This window comes from Macaca nemestrina, chromosome 2 (genome assembly GCF_043159975.1).
Source record: "Macaca nemestrina isolate mMacNem1 chromosome 2, mMacNem.hap1, whole genome shotgun sequence".
NCBI lineage: Eukaryota > Metazoa > Chordata > Mammalia > Primates > Cercopithecidae > Macaca > Macaca nemestrina.
The window spans coordinates 46,769,396-46,786,713 of record NC_092126.1 but is presented as its reverse complement, the minus strand read 5'-3'; the positions used below and the strand labels follow the sequence as shown (position 1 = coordinate 46,786,713).

Sequence of the window (17,318 nt, the reverse complement as noted above, 5' to 3'; positions counted from 1 at the left end):
ATATTACAATGGAAAAATAATAGAATTAAAGGACACCACAAATTAAATGGGCTTGAATCATCCTGAAACCATATCCTCCCAACCACCCTGCCCTGATCCATGAAAAAACTGTCTTACATGAAATCAGTCCCTAGTGCCAAAAAGACTTGGAACCACTGCTATATTCATTAAATTAGATATTTGTGAGTGGCTGTCCAGGTTCTACCCTTTCCCCTAAACCCTCTTCAGCAGTAAAGTTCTAAAACTCCCCATCCCTCTTGCTGCTCTTGGTTCAATTAGAGCGGATACTGACCTAAGCTGGATTAATCAGATCCTCCCTCCTATGAGGTTACCGTTAAGATTCAGTGACTCCACTCACTTACCTAATGATACTTAACTTTTAAGGACATCTAAATTTGAGGATTGCGGAGTCATGCCTCATGGTGACATATCTAGTCCTTGCACGAAGAAGCAGAGAAAAGTGTCTGCCAATTAACTATAAGGTGAAGCAGACAGGCTAAGAGAAGAGGAGGGACCCCTGTCTCTGACCTTTCCACCTGGATCCACCATCTGCCTTTCAGTCCAACGGAACTCCACTGGTTCTTCGTAAACATCCCCTACTTTCACCCTGGTTTTACTTAAGCTATTTAGGATAGGATAAAGTTGAAGAAACCTTTGTTTGGGGATGGCGTATCTGTCAGCTGCTTGTAAGCTACATCTCTTAATGACCCTTGGTTGTTACTGGTGGCAGTCTTTGCATGGAAATATTACTGAAATTTTTATACACCTGGAGGTGGTTGCCAATGGATTGCTTAGCTCCCAAGGATCATGAACTTATTGTTTAATGTCTCCTTTCCACTCAAATCTGATGCTATCAGCCCTGGAGCAGGTAATCAGGTAGAAGAGGTCCTAGATTGGAAAGTTGTATCTACAGCTCAGAATATCTCTGTTTCAGATATTTAGCAGAAATCTCAATATTTGTTTTCTATACAGATCTTGAAAAATCCAACTTATCTTATTAATGCTTATGAAATATGCTAATCAATTCATCTAGTGCCTTAGCAACCTCTAGTTTATCTATGTCAGGGATGCTGTATGCAAAGTTTTTCAATGTTCTCATATAGTAAATGTGCAAAAGATTGCCTTAGTTAAGGTAAGCTTTCTAGTTAAATTTTCCCCACCCATTTTTTTGTTATTCAGGCCTTTTGTTTCAGGTTACTTTTCAAGTTAGTTGATTGACGTTGTTTTTAAATTTTCTGTTGTATCTGTGCCACTTATAGTGAATATACTCAAATTCCTCTTGAGTAGAATAATCAAAACATAACAGTGAAGTCCACCATGAGAGTAGAAAAATATTGTCAGGATCATCCACTTCACTGATATATCAGCCAAAAATGTTGCACCATAAGCTGAAACATCACTAAAGCAAGAGGTTTATAGACTCTACCATGTGCTCGTGGATCTATTTCAGGGTCTTTTAATCAAGTTTACAACTACTGAGCTTCACTCTTTACATAAGAAATTGAAGTAAAGAAAAAAACATTCCCTGCACTTGAGTAATTTACTGTCATTGGGAAATATAGGCATAAAGTCAGGGAGCAAGAATATAAGAACAAAATAAGCTCTAGGAACATAAGCACATTTTTAAGATAAAATAAAGGATAAGTAGTGTTGTCTTAGAGGACAAATAAGGGAATGTTGCTTGAATTTGGCCAGGAAGGATGAATAGGTTGAAAATTTCAAAAGGACATCAGGAATCTCCAGCAAAAGGAGCAACATGAGCAAAGAGGTGGGTGCATGTGACGGTTAATACTGAGTGTCAAGTTGATTAGATTGAAGAATACCAAGTATTCTTTCTTTGCTGCGTCTACTGCAAGAATGAAGACCATTCTCAGCAATCAGACTGTCGACATTCCAGAAAATGTCGACATTACTCTAAAGGGACGCACAGTTATCGTGAAGGGCCCCAGAGGAGCCCTGCGGAGGAACTTCAATCACATCAATGTAGAATTCAGTCTTCTTGGAAAGAAAAAAAAGAGGCTTCGAGTTGACAAATGGTGGGGTAACAGAAAGGAACTGACTACCGTTCGGACTATTTGTAGTCATGTACAGAACATGATCAAAGGTGTTACACTGGACTTCTGTTACAAGATGAGGTCTGTGTACGCTCACTTCCCCATCAATGTCGTTATCCAGGAGAAAGGGTCTCTTGTTGAAATCCGAAATTTCTTGGGTGAAAAATACATCCGCAGGGTTCGGATGAGACCACGTGTTGCTTGTTCAGTGTCTCAAGCCCAGAAAGATGTATTAATCCTTGAAGGAAATGACATTGAGCTTGTTTCAAATTCAGCGGCTTTGATTCAGCAAGCCACAACAGTTAAAAACAAAGATATCAGGAAATTTTTGGATGGTATCTATGTCTCTGAAAAAGGAACTGTTTAGCAGCCTGATGAGTAAGATCTAAGAGTTATCCAGCTACAGAAAGACGCCAGATGACTCCTAAGACCTACTTGTGATATTTAAATGATGCAATAAAAGACCTGTTGATTTAGAAAAAAAAAAAAGAATACAAAGTATTAATCCTGGGTGTGTCTATGAGAGTGTTGCCAAAGGAGATTAACATTAGAGTCAGTTGGCTGGGAAAGGCAAACCCATCCTTCATCTGGGTGGGCACAATCTAATCAGCTGCCAGTGTGACTAGAATATAAGCAGGCAGGAGCTTTTGAAAAGAGAGACTGGTCTAACCTCCCAGGCTACATCTTTCTCCCATGCTGGATGCTTCCTGCCCTCAAAAACAGGACTTCAAGTTCTTCAGTTTTGGAACTTGAACTGGCTCTCCTTGCTCCTAAGCCTGCATGTGGCCTATTGTTGGACTTTGTGTTGGTATCAGTTAATACTTAAAAAGCTCCCCTTTATATATATATCCACACATATATATACACATATGTATGTGTGTGTGTATATATATAATTCCATTTTTGGAATATAAATATTCCATTCTGGAATATATATATATCCTATTTTGGAATTATACATACGTATTTTATATGTATTCCATCTTGGAATATATATTTTACACATATATATTCCATCTTGGAATATATATTTTACACATATATATTCCATCGTGGAATATGTATTATACATATATATATGTATATATATGTATTATACATATATATTATATATATTATAATATATAATATATATTAAAATATATGTATTTATATATGATATATAATATATTATATTATACATATTATATTTTATATATTATATATTATTTTATATATTATATATAATATATTATTTTATATATTATATAATATATAATATGTATAATGTATATTATATATAAATATATAATATGTTACATATAATATATTAGCTCTGTCCCTCTGACTAATACAGATTTTTGTACCAGAAGTGGTTCTGGAGGAACAGAATATTAAGGATGGATTTCTTTCATTGATTTTGGGGTTTCTGGAGTTGGCTGCTTAATATGATTAGGCCCAGAAATGCTAAGGACTCTACTCCTGATAATATGGAGAACACTGATAGTCCTTGGCATGAACTGTTTAGAGATGTATGCAAAATAACTGCATTTAACCACTCCTGATTAATCATTCATGAGAGACAAAGAGTTTAGTGACCCTATACATAATAACTTTGACCATATGTGAAAAAACAAGGAAGATAAGGAAGCTGGTTGGTTACTCCTAAGTTCGGTGGACAAAGTGATGAAAGAAAATGATGAACTCAGGGATTCTATCTCCCGGCTTCAGAAGCGGATACTGATCCCCAAATCTGTGCAGACTGCCCTGAGTGAGAGTCTTATCTCCTGTACAGAAAGAGATGAAATTATGAAAAAACAGACACAAGCTCTTATCATGCAAGTGGCTAACCTGCAAGGAAAGGTGTATGTACAGTCTCACCAGGTGTGTACTGTTAAAGTGAGGGTATTGATTGGAAGAGAATGGGACCCAGCAACTTGGAATGGGGATGTGTGGGAGGACCCTGAAGAAGCTGGGGAGACTTAGTTTGTAAACTCTGATGAACCTTTCTTGCCAGAAGAAACAGTTTCCCCAATCCCAGTAGTGGCAACAACCCCTCCCCGACCCACGCTGCCATCCACCTTTCCATCTTTGTCTGAGGAGATAAACCCTGTGTTGCCTGAGGCAACAGTGATGGTCTCCCCTGAGGCAGTTGCCAGGCAAGATAAGGTTGATTCTCCTCAGGAGTGACCCCAACACCCCTGTTTGCTTCTCGACCTATAACTAAAGTCCTGGCAGACCCCTAGAGGTGAGGTTGACATTATGCTTCAGTTTTCTAATTTATATAATTTATATATAATTTATATAAATATGTATAAAAGTTTATATAAATACAATTATAATTTATAATTTATATATAATTATATATATATAATTTATATATAATTATATATGCATAATGAATTTTCTAATTTATATAAACAGAAATCTGGAGAACAGGCATGGGATGGATACTAATGGTGTGGGATAATGGTGGAAGGAACAAAGAGTTGGATCAGGCTGAATTTATTGATTTGGGTCCACTAAGTAGGGACTCTGCATTTAATGTTGCAGTTCGGGGAGTTAAAAAAGGTTCTAATAGTTTATTTGCTTGGTTAGCTGAAATATAGATTAAAAGATGGCCCACTGTGAGCAAGCTGGAAATGCCTGATCTCCCTTGGTTTAATATAGAGGAAGGGATCCAAAGGCTCAGGGAGATTGAATGGTTGAGTGAGTTAGTCACTTTAGACCTACTTATCCCAGCTGGGAGGGGCCCGATGATATACCCTTGACCAGTGCCTTACAAAATAGATTTGTGAAGGCAGCACCTGCATCTTTAAAGAGTTCTGTAATTGCTCTTCTCTGTATATCAGATTTAACAGTGGGAACTGCAGTCACTCAGCTACAAAATTTAAATACAATGGGAATACTTGAATCCCAAGGTGGCAGGAGCCAAGTGGCGGCATTCAACAATCAAAGGCAAGATGGGCATAGCTGCCATAATGAACAGCAGAGGCAAAGTGGCAATCAGAATAGTTTGACTCATGTAGAGCTCTGGCACTGGCTAATTAATTATAGTGTTCCTAGAAGTGAAATTGATAAGAAGTCTACTGCATTCCTACTTAATTTACACAAGCAGAGAACTTCTAGGTCAAATGAGCAAAAGATTAATTTGAATTATAAAATCAGAGAATTATGGCCCCTCAATCAATTTCTAGACTTGAGTCAATTTAAAGACCCAGAACCCCTTGAATGAAGAAGAGGCTGGGTCCCCTTGAGGAAGGACCCCACTAGATTACCATCAATTTATGTAATGAATCTTTATCCCATCCTTCCCCAAGGAGACCTCCAGTCTTTTACCAGGGTAACTGTGCATTGCGGAAAGGGAAATGATCAGACATTTCAGGGACTACTGGACCCTGGCTCTGAGCTGATGTTGATTCTGAGGGACCCAAAACGTCACTGTGGTCCTCCAGTTAAAGTAGGAGCTTACGGAACTTAGGTAATTCAAGGACTTGTAGCTTATGTCCAACTTACAGTGGGTCCAGGGGGTCCCTGGACTAATCCTGTGGTCATTTCCCCAGTGCCAGAATGCATAATTGGCATAGACATACTTAGCAGCTGGCAGAACCTCCACATTGGCTCCCTAACTGGTAGGGTGAGAGCTATTATGGTGGGAAAGGACAAATGGAAGCCATTAGAGCTGCCTCTACCTGGAAAAATAGTACTTCAAAAACAATATCACATCCCTAAAAGGATTGCAGAGATTAGTGCTACCATCAAGGACTTGAAAGACACAGGGGTGGTGATGCCCACCCTATACCCATTCAACTCTCCCATATGGCCTGTGAGGAAAAACGGATGGATCTTAGGAGAATGACAGTGAATGATTGTGAGCTTAACCAAATGGTGACTCCAATTGCAGCTCCTGTACCAGATGTGGTTTCATTGCTTGAGCAAATTAACACACCTCCTGGTACCTGGCATGTAGTTGTTGACTTGACACATGCCTTTTTCTCCATTCCTATCAATAAGGTCCACCAGAAGCAATTTGCCTTCAGCTGGCAAGGCCAGCAATATACCTTTACTGTTCTACCCCAGGGGTATATCAAGTCTCTGGCTTTGTGTCATAATCTTATTTGAAGAGATCTTGATCACTTTTTGCTTCCACAAGGTATCACACTGGTCCATTACATTGATGACATTATGCTGATTGGATCCACTGAGCAAGAAGTAGCAAACACACTGGACTTATTGGTGAGATATTTGCATGCCAGAGGATGGGAAATAAATCCAACTAAAATTCAGGGACCATCTACCTCAGTAAAGTTTCCAGGGGTCCAGTGGTGTGGGGCCTGTCGAGATATTCCTTCTAACGTGAAGGATGAGTTACTGCATTTGACCCCTCCTACAACCAAGAAAGAGGCACAATGCCTAGTGGGCCAATAAGCCCATTGAGCCTATTTCAATTTTGGAGGCAACACATTCCTTATTTGGGTGTGTCACTCCAGCCCATTTATCTAGTGACTCAAAAGGCCACCAGTTTTGAGTGGGGTCCAAAACTGCTGTGCAAGCTGCTCTGCCACTTGGGCCATATGACCCAACAGATTCAATGGTGCTTGAGGTGTCAGTGGCAGATAGGGATGTTGCTTGGAGCCTTTGGTAGGCCGCCATAGGTGAATCACAGCAGAGGCCTCTAGGGTTTTGGAGAAAAGCTTTGCCATCTTCTGCAGATAAGTACTTTACTCTTGAGAGACAGCTCTTGGCCCATTACTGGGCTTTGTTGGAAACTGAACGTTTGACTATGGGTCATCAAGTCAACATGCGACCTGAACTGTCTATCATGAACTGGGTTCTGTCTGACCCATCTAGCCATAAAGCGGTCATACACACAGCAGTCAGTCATCAAATGGAAGTGGTACACACGTGATCAGACTCAAGCAGATCCTGAGGGCACAAGTAAGTTACATAAGGAAGTGGCTCAAATGCCCATGGTCTCCACTCCTGCCATGCTGCCTTCTTTCCCCAAGCCTGCACCCATGGCCTCATGGGGAGTTCCCTATGATCAGTTCACAGAGGAAGAGAAGACTAGGGCCTGGTTCACAGATGGCTCTGTGCAATATGCAGGCACCAACCCAAAGTGGACAGCTGCAGCACTACAGCCCCTTTCTAAGACATCCCTGAAGGACAGCTGTGAAGGGAAATTTTCCCAGTAGGCAGAACTGCGAGGCAGTGCACTTGGTTGTACACTTTGCATGGAAGGAGAAACGACCAGATATGCAATTATATACTGATTAATAGGCTGTAGCCAATGGCTTGGCTGGATGTTCAGGGACTTGGGAAAAGCATGATTGGAAAACTGGTGACAAAGAAATTTAGGGAAGAGGTATGTGGATGAACCTCTCTGAGTGGTCAAAAACTGTGAAGATATTTGTATCCCATGTGAGTGTTCACCAACACATGACCTCAGCAGAGAAGAATTTTAATAATCTAGTGGATAGGATGACCCATTCTGTGGGCACCATTCAGCCTCTTTCACCAGCCAATCCTGTCATTGGCCATTGGGCCCATAAACAAAGTGGCCATGGTGGCAGGGATGAATATTACACATGGGCTCAGCAACATGGACTTCCACTCACCAAGGCTGACCTGGCTATGGCCACTGCTGAGCACCCAATTTGCCAGTAGCAGAGACCAACACTGAGCCCTCGATATGGCACAATTCCTCGGGGTGATCAGCCAGCAACCTGGTGGCAAGCTGATTATATTAGACCTCTCCATCATAGAAAGGGCAGGGGTTTGTCCTCACTTGAATAGACACTCCAGATATGGGTTTGCCTATCCTTCAGACAATGCTTCTGCCAAGACTACCATCTGTGTACTCACAGAATACCATATCCACCATCAGGGTATTCCACATAACATTGCCTCTAACCAAAGCACTCACTTTATGGCTAAAGAAGTGTGGCAGTGGGCTCATGCTCATGGAATTCACTGGTCTTACCATGTTCCCCATCATCCTGAAGCAGCTGGATTGATAGAACGGTGGAATGGCCTTTTGAAGTCACAATTACAAGGCTAATTAGGTGACCATACACTGCAGGGCTGGGGCAAAGTTCTCCAAAAGACTGTGTAGGCTCTGAATCAGGATCCAATATATGGTACTGTTTCTCCCATAGCCAGGATTCATGGGTCCAGGAATCAAGGGGTGGAAGTGGAAGTGGCACCACTCACCATCACCACTAGTGATCTACTAGCAAAATTTTTGTTTCCTGCTCCTGTGACATTACGTTCTGCTGGCCTAGAGGTCTTAGTTCCAGAGGGAGAAACACTTCCACCAGGAGTGTTTCCAGTAGAACAATGATTCCATTAGACTGGAAGTTAAGATTATCACCTGGACAATTTAGGCTCCTCCTACCTTTAAGTCAACAGGCTAAGAAGAGAGTTACAGCATTGGCTGGGTTGATTGACCCAGACTATCAAGAAGAAACCAGTCTACTACTCCACAAGGGAGGTAAGGAAGAGTATGCATGGAATACAGGAGATCCATTAGGACATCTCTTAGTATTACCATGCCCTGTATTTAAAGTCAGTGGGAAACTGCAACAGACCAATCCAGGCAGGACCCCAAATGACCAAGACCCTTTAGGAATGAAGGTTTGGGTCACTCAACCAGGAAAGAAAACATGACCTGCTGAGATGCTTGCTGAAGGCAAAGGGAATACAGAATGGGTAGTAGAAGAAGGTAGTCATCAATACCAGCTACAACAACATGACCAGCTGCAGCAATGAGGACTGTAATTGTCATGAGTATTTTCTTCTTTTGTTAAAAACATGTTTGTGCTTGTATACACTTGTACTAAGAAAATATCTTCATTTTATTTCCTTGTTCCTTTATCATGTGATATAAAATTTATTGACTTCACATCAGCATTTAAGTACTGTTTATGTAATTGTATTTGTATTGGGGATTGGTGTGCTTCTGGTTGTACAAAGGATAGTAGTGTTATGTTAGGTGTAATAATGACCTTATTATTGTGTTTATTTGAAGATTATGTATGATCTCAGGAGATGTGTGTGGGATCAAGTTGACAAGGGGTGGACTTGTGATGGTTAATACTGAGTGTCAACTTGATTGGATTGAAGAACACAAAGTATTGATCCTTGGTATATCTGTGAGGGTGTTGCTAAAGGAGATTTACATTTGAGTCAGTGGGCTGGGAAAGTCAGACCCACCCTTCATCTGGGTGGGCACAATCTAACCAGCTGCCAGTGCAGCTGGAATACAAGCAGGCAGAAAAATATGAATAGAGAGGCTGGCCTCGCCTCCCAACCTACATCTTTCTCCAATGCTGGATGCTTCCTGCCCTCAAACATTGGACTCCATGTTCTTCAGTGTTGGAACTTGGACTGGCTCTCCTCGCTCCTCAGCCTGCAGATGGCCTATTGTGGGACTTTGTAATCATGTGAGTTAATATTGAATAAACTTTATATATATAAACTTATATATATATATATAAACTTATGCATATATATATATATATGAATATATATTCCATTAGTTCTGTTCCTCTAGAGACCCTTGACTAATACAGTGCATAAAGGTTCATCTTTTGTTTGAAAGACATTGAAAAGGCAATTAGGAAAATCTTGACTTGTTAGAATTTGTTAGAAGATTGATCTATTTGGAAAGCCATGTAAGGGATTCCTGACTTAAGACATATTAGATAACTGAAGTAGGAGGATCCTTTGAGCCCAGGAGTTTGAGACCAGCCTAGAAAACATAGTGAGCATCAGTCTTAAAAAAAAAAAAAAAAAAATACACACACACACACACATATATATACACACACACACATATATATATCAGATAATAAACACTTTACTCATACGGCTAAGCTTTTATTTCAAGTGCTGCTCAAATTTAAAAAAAAAATCTAGAGATAAGATATAAAATGAAGAAACTCAAGCTAGGAGTTTTGGGATTAGAGATAAAGAAAATGAACTTATAGGCTTAAAAACTAAAACCTGCTACTGTTGCTATTGTCAGGAGCAAGAGTTGAATAGTTCAACCAAGAGTTGAATAGTTTCATGCTCTCTTGGGCTAACCAGCTGAAATTTGTATTTTAAAAATGACCTAGGAAGTGCCAAGTTTCTGGCTTCTGGCCAGAGGCTACACTTCCCAACTTGTCAGAATGGGTACCCTTCAGGTTGCAACACTTTAGGAGCAATAAGGCTCTCCTTTCCAAATTTATGACCCTCATTATTCTTCACTTGATATGATTGGTCTATGAGGATAGGATACCTGGAGAACCCCAGGTCCCATGGCATGATCAAAAGTCAATGCACTGATGTCCATAGCTCAACTGTTTCCTCAACCATACTAGGAGCAAGACAGGACAGACTCTGGAACTGTGAAGAGCTGCTGGATTTTGGAGTGCCAAATAAACAGCTCTCACTTTACTGTCAAAGAGCTGTTTTATTTGTGGATGGCAGTTTCAAGGTGAAAGGACAACATCCTATTTGAAAGACTGCTACTCTGATTGTAAAGTATACTTTTGTGAGCAGAGTTTACCATTCTCTCTACCTGAGTTCTCCAAAATTTGGAAACTATTCATGAGAATTCTTACTTTATGGTAATATAATCATTTGCATAAGTTCAGTAAGACTATGTTTTCTTTTGTAACAGGACACAAGGTCACAATTGGAGACGCTGCTTGTTTTACCAAGGCTTTGACTGGAGTAACATATTTTAAAATTAAGTTCTAACAAAACCAAACACCGCATGCTCTCACTCATAGGTAGGAATTGAACAATGAGAACACTTGGACACAGTGTGTGAAACATCACACACCGGGACCTGTCATTGGGTGTGGGGTGGGGGGTAGGGGGTAGGGGGTAGGGGGTGGGGGGTGGTGGGAGAAGGGAGGGTGAGGGGGAAGGGGAGAGTTAGGGGGAGGAGGGAGAGAGAGGAGAGGAGAGGATAGCATTAGGAGAAATACCTAATGTAAACGATGAGTTAATGGGTGCAGTAAACCAACGTGGCACATGTACACCTATGTAACAAATCTGCACATTTTGCACATGTTACCCAAGAACTTAATGTATAATAAAAAAAAATTAAGTTCTAGCAAAGCCAACTTAAAAGGAGCCTATATGGCCAATCTCCTTGCTGCACTTTATGCAAATAAGCTGGCCAAATATAATAAAACTAAAACTTATTTTGCATACAAATTGGCCTTACTATGATTTCTTTTTATAAAGAAATTATTATTTATACTTTTTATTTATATTGTATAAAAGAGAATATAAAAGAAAATATAATTTCTCTTTAGATTGTATAAAAGGGGGGACCACAGAGATAGAAATTATGTTTCAAAGTAAAATTATAACATATCTATTACTAGAATCCAGACCTGACCTTTGTTTTTGAGTTCCCTAATAGAATAACTTCTGTTTTCTATTCTGACACACAAATTATCTTTTGATTGTCAAATCATTAATGTTAGTTATCTCTTGTTGCTTTACCTCTTCCAAGAAAATCAGAATCATGGTATTCTGAAAACTACAGGTGATTTGAAAAAGCATGTGAATGTTCTTCATTTGGATCCCATTGAGCCCAATCTGCTTTTTGTTGCCAACACTCTGCTAAAACTACACAAGCACCTGCCCTCTAGGTGCAGGTACTATCATGAAAGAGGAGGGCATATGAAATTGTAAGGACTGGTTTTGAGGAATAGAATTAGTTCAGACCCTCCAAATCAAAGATGGATACAGAAATGCTTAAATAGCTGGAAAACTAAGGGTCTTTGTCTTCTAAGCCATTATGTGGCCCCTTTCCATCTATCCCAATCATGGAAATATTCCAGATTCCTATAGAATTAGAAGAGAAATACTGAATGGACATCAAGATACCCTGTGACAGAGCCTTCTGGGTATAGTTGTCCTGTGTTTGCCATCAGATGCGTCCAAGGTAACACAGCTCTTTGATGTGCCAGATGATCAGAGTATGTCTGTACCAGCAGCACACTATGGTTCTTAACCTTTCTAGAGTCATAGGCCTTCTGGGAGTACAAGCAAACAGAAACACAAAGAGAAATAATTTCTTTTGGTAGAGCATAGCATGTGCAAACTCTTATTCCATAATTGAGATAGGTTTTAACATATCATTATTTTCACTGATATTTCATATAAAGCTGTGCAAAATTAAAATATTTTAATGGATAAAATAATCCATTATTTTTTCTTTAAAATCATTAGTTGCTCATAAATTATACATTAAAACTTTTTTTCCATTATCTAGAAGTGGTTCTTGTCCCGACATGAAACACATTAACTCAAAAATCATTTATAGTTGTTGTCTAAAGAGCTATTATACTTCTCTCCTTTTCCTGGAGGATTTATATTTAGCAACCTACATTTCTTCTTGCCAGTGTATGTGTGACAATATGCTACAAGGAGAAACATAACTTACAACTGTCAAAACAAAGCTACTGACAGCACAACTGCACAACAGGGCAAATCAAGGTTGACATACTGTGATAACAAAAGCAACCCAGTCACAGGGCCACAGGGCACTACTCTAACACCCAAAAGATGGTATCATGCAGTAGCACAAGGCAATTCTTACATGTCAAAATAAACCCACGGTTTTTAAAGGGAGATTATGTGATGGTCTTACATTGCAATTTTTCATGTGTATTTATCTATAGAATACCTTTAATTGTATAAAATAAGAATTGGAAGAACAGTAAGAGGTAAGGAGAGCAGAATTCTATGTCAAACAACTGGAAAGACTAGGTAAAAAATTCAGGGCAAAGGCATTTGCTCTTCAATCATCTCATCCAAAGCTTTCCCTCCCACTGCAGCCACAGGAAGCAGAAAGCCACATCTGCAAGGAAAATCAGTTTATGTGCCAGCAAATTCCTTGCCCAGGAGCTTCATGTTTAGTGATTAGCATTTGTTTTGTTTTGGAAACCATGGTGAAATAAGTATAATCTTTTCTGCTGGAAATCAGTGTCATTTTCTCCCTTTTTAGCACCTTCACTTATGAAGCTGACTTTGATCTTAATGAAAAAAAAAACAATTCTTAAGCAGGAGACTTTAGAGAAATTGATTACTAAACTATTTGAAGGTAGATATCAAGAACTGCCAGTTTTTACAGAGAATTTGTGTGGTAACACATTTATGATATACCCTCACGAAGAAGAAACTCCTGTCCAGTCAACCAGAGACTGCAACAAGATGAAAACATAACTTTACAACAAAGTCCTGTGAGACCTACTGTACTCCTGCCAGCTTGGCTGTCACCTTCTCCCCTCTGAGGAGCCTGGGAGCCAAGGATGTTCCAGGGCCAGTGAAGGGCCTGACTAAACCAGATCAGGGAAGAAAATGCTTTGCCTATTGTCAAATCTGTTCTCAGTGTCACTAGGCTATATGGAAATTCCCTACCCATCATTCTTAACCCAAGACTCATCAGGCATAAATGCAAAAATATTTCACCCACAATCTATTATTTACATGTGTGGGCTTTCTCCAAGTTTATCAATGGAGGCACCAGATGCTTACTTACTAAACCCTCTTATCTCTGAGCTCTTCCACAAACAATGAAGGGGCTGACCAGCAAGTAACATAAAGTCTATAATCACCATCTCAAGCCTCTCACAGCCAGAATTCCAGCCACTCAGTTACTGGAAACAACTCCATACCTGTATGAAACAATAAGAGGTTTATAAATGAAGAAAAAGCTCAATTCCTTTCAATATGGGAGAGGCAGTAAAGCTACTATAAATGTTCATTTGATTAGAAATGATTGACTTAACGTTTTGCATAAAATTAAGGTTATTCATTTAAGAAGTTAGATGTGTATTCTAAGCACTCCTATTCTATCCACCCTAACAGAGAAGCACACATTAGAAATGGCCAAAGTTGACTAAAGCAGAACCAATTGAAGTAGGAAAAAATATTATCTGAGAACAAGAGGCAAGAAAATAAACACTCAAGCTTAGTAGATAAGAGTGTAGGGTCCAGAACCAGACTTCCTGGGTTCAAATCTGGCTTTGCTACTGCTGCTTTATGAATTGAACAGATATTTAACTTATCTGTACTTCAGTTTATTCAGCTATAAAGTGAAGATTATAGTGGTATGTGCCTTGCTGGGTTGTTGTGAGTGACTTTAAGTGAGTTCATATCTGTGAAGTGCCCGGAACTATATTAAGCACAGAGAAAGCCCTTAGTAATTATTTTCCTTTAGTAAAGGTGGTATTAGGGAATCACAGTGGCTAGCAGTATTTGAGTAAAAGCAAATGATCTTACATATGAGAATAGGCCATGAGAAGATCACTTAGTTATAGTCTGTGACAAATAATAGTTGGTATATATAATAGGGGTACTGATATATTTTGTTTAAAAATAAGGTAGAAAGCTGCACATAGTGTTATGTGTAATCTTTTATAATCTGTTTTCTTAACTTACTGTTTAGTGAACATTTTCCTGTATAACTAAACACATAACTCTTCCTATGGAAATGTCTTTTATTTGTTAAATTTCTTATAACCACATATTTAAGTTCTTTTTTACTTTTTTGCTATTAATAGATGTAGTAAAAAGAAAAATATCAGTATTTAAAATTTTAAAAATAACTTGTTACATTTACATGTATTAGTGAAGGTGGTTTTTTATTTAGGAAAATATTTATAAAAGCTTTTTTGGACATGAAAAGTAAGAATTCATGTGTGACTTGAAACAAGAGGAAATTAAAAAGAGAAAGGTGAACTTCCCTGTACAGTAAAGTAAAAGGAAGTTTGTTTTTCTCTAGGTTGCCCGAGTAGAGTATGTGAAGCCATGGGAATGGAGAGAAGAGAGAGAGGAGAGACCCGTGGTTAAAATGATGTGACATGTGCCGAGGCTCTACGGAGGACATGCCAGTAAGAAATCTGTTAAATAATTTTCTAGCCATGGTAAAGTTTGACATTAATATTAAAACTGTTTCTAACACTATATTATGCTTTCCACTAATTATTAGACTTAATTATCTCCAACCAAAAAATTTGCATCAATGATAACTTAAGAGAATGGAGGAAGATAGATGTTTAGTGTGAAGAAAAGCAGGTCACCAAAAAATCATCGGCACAGTAAAGCATTAAAGCCAAAGATAATTATAAATACACCACACTAAGGTAAAAAGGATGAAGCAAATTCCAACCATTGAGGAGACTGTACATCTTTTCTAGCAGTAAGATCTTGAGAAAGTACCAAAACATTCTGAGCCTCTGTTTTCATCTATAAAATGGCGGTAATGTTGTCAATATTTCATATAGTTGTAATGGAGATTAAACGAGTGAATCAATGTAAAGTTTAAGTCTTTAGAAGACAGCTGGCAATAGAATGTGCTCCAAAAACATTAACCATTCAAGTCTATACACATGAATCCTCTACACATCCGTGATTGAATGGAGTCCCAGAGAAAGTTACCAAAAGGATTTCAAATGAGAATAAAATCAGCATTGTATTGTTGTCCAGATAGAGGCTGAAATGGAGGGCCAAGAATACAAGCTATACTCACTGCAGGCCTTGGGTAGGACTCAGAGACATGCTGGCTTCAGATGTGACCCAGCACATTCCTAGCTGTGGTGGCTATAGGGAGATACCACTTCTACTTCAGGAAAGGAGAGGGAAGAGTAAAGGGGACTTTGTATTGAAGCCTAGGTTCCAGCTCTGCCACAGTAGAGAAACAAGTGGGCTCCTGGGGTTCCTGATTCCAGGCCTTGGCTCAAGGACAGCATTCCTGGACCTGCCCTGGGGCAGAGGGAAGTCAACTGCCCTGAAGGGAGAGATTCAGGAGTGGTAGCATTCACCATAAGCTGACTGAAGAGCGCTTGGACCTTGAACAAGAGCACTTGAGTGAATATCAGTGGTAGCCAGGAAGTACACACCATGAGCCTGGGGTGGGTGGTAGCCATGGGTAGAGACTCCTCTACTTCAGGTAAAATGAGGAAAGAGTAGGAAAGACTTTGTCTGTGTCTTGGGTACCAGCGTAGTTGCAGTAGAACAGAGTACCAGGTAAATTCCTAAGGTTTCAGTCTCTAGGCTCTGGCTCCTAGACAACATCTCCAGACCTGCCCGAGACCCAGGAGAATTGCCTTGAAGTGGAGGACACAAGTCTGGATGGATTGGCCACCAGTTGATTGTAGAGCCCTTGGGCCTTGAGTGAACATAAGTGGTAGCCAGGCAGTTGTCATCAGTTTAATGCAATAGGTTATAAGATATTATTCACAGGCCTTATAGCAACCTCAAATTAAGAAACATGTAACCAGGCCAGACATGGTGGCTCATGCCTGTAATCTCAGCACTTTGGGAGGCCGAGGTGGGCAGATCACAAGTTCAGGAGTTCAAAACCAGCCTGGCCAACATAGTGAAACCCTGTCTTTACTAAAAATACAAAAATTAGCCAGATGGTGCTTTGCACCTGTAATCCCAGCTACTCTGGAGGCTGAGGCAGGAGAATCGCTTGAACTTGGGAGGCAGAGGTTGCAGTGAGCCAAGACCAGGCTGTTGCACTCCAGCCTGGGCAACAGAGTGAGACTCTGTCTCAAAAAAAAAAAAAAAAAAAAAAAAAAGAAAGAGAAAGAAAGAAAAAAGAAAAGAAACATGCAAACAATACCCTGCAAATGCAACACAAGAAACATGCAAATAATACACTGCAAATACAGATACAACCAATACAAAGCAAGAAATTGAAACATACTACCTGAGAAAATCACCTTCACTAAAACGAAGTGAGAAAGAAAGGAAGGAAGGAAGAAAAGAGCACAAAGCAACAAGAAAACAAGTAACAAAAAAGAGTAAATCCTTATTTGTCAAACATAACATTAAATGTAAATGGACTAAACTCTCCAATCAAAAGTAATGAAATCGCTGAGTGAATGAAAAAACAAGATTGATAATATGTTGCCCACAAAAAACACACTAAAACCTATAAAGACACATGTAGACTGAAAATAGATGGAAAAATACATTCCATGCAAATGGACAACAAAAAAGAACAAGTGTAGCCATACTTACAGCTGACAAAATAGATTTCAACACAAAAATTATAAAGAGACAAAGAAGGTCGGCTGGGCGCGGTGGCTCAAGCCTGTAATTCCAGCACTTTGGGAAGCTGAGATGGGTGGGTCACGAGGTCAGGAGATCGAGACCATCCTGGCTAACATGGTGAAACCCCGTCTCTACTAAAAAATACAAAAAAAAAAAAAAAAACAAAAAAAAAACTAGCCAGGCGAGGTGGTGGGTGCCTGTAGTCCCAGC

At 39.4% G+C, this 17,318-nt stretch overlaps 1 pseudogene; it reads left to right on the top strand.

Moving 5' to 3' along the window:
- Positions 1 to 1,835: 1,835 nt before the first annotated feature.
- Positions 1,836 to 2,456, top strand: LOC105470014 (large ribosomal subunit protein uL6 pseudogene; annotated as a pseudogene).
- The last annotated feature ends 14,862 nt before the right edge of the window (positions 2,457 to 17,318 follow it).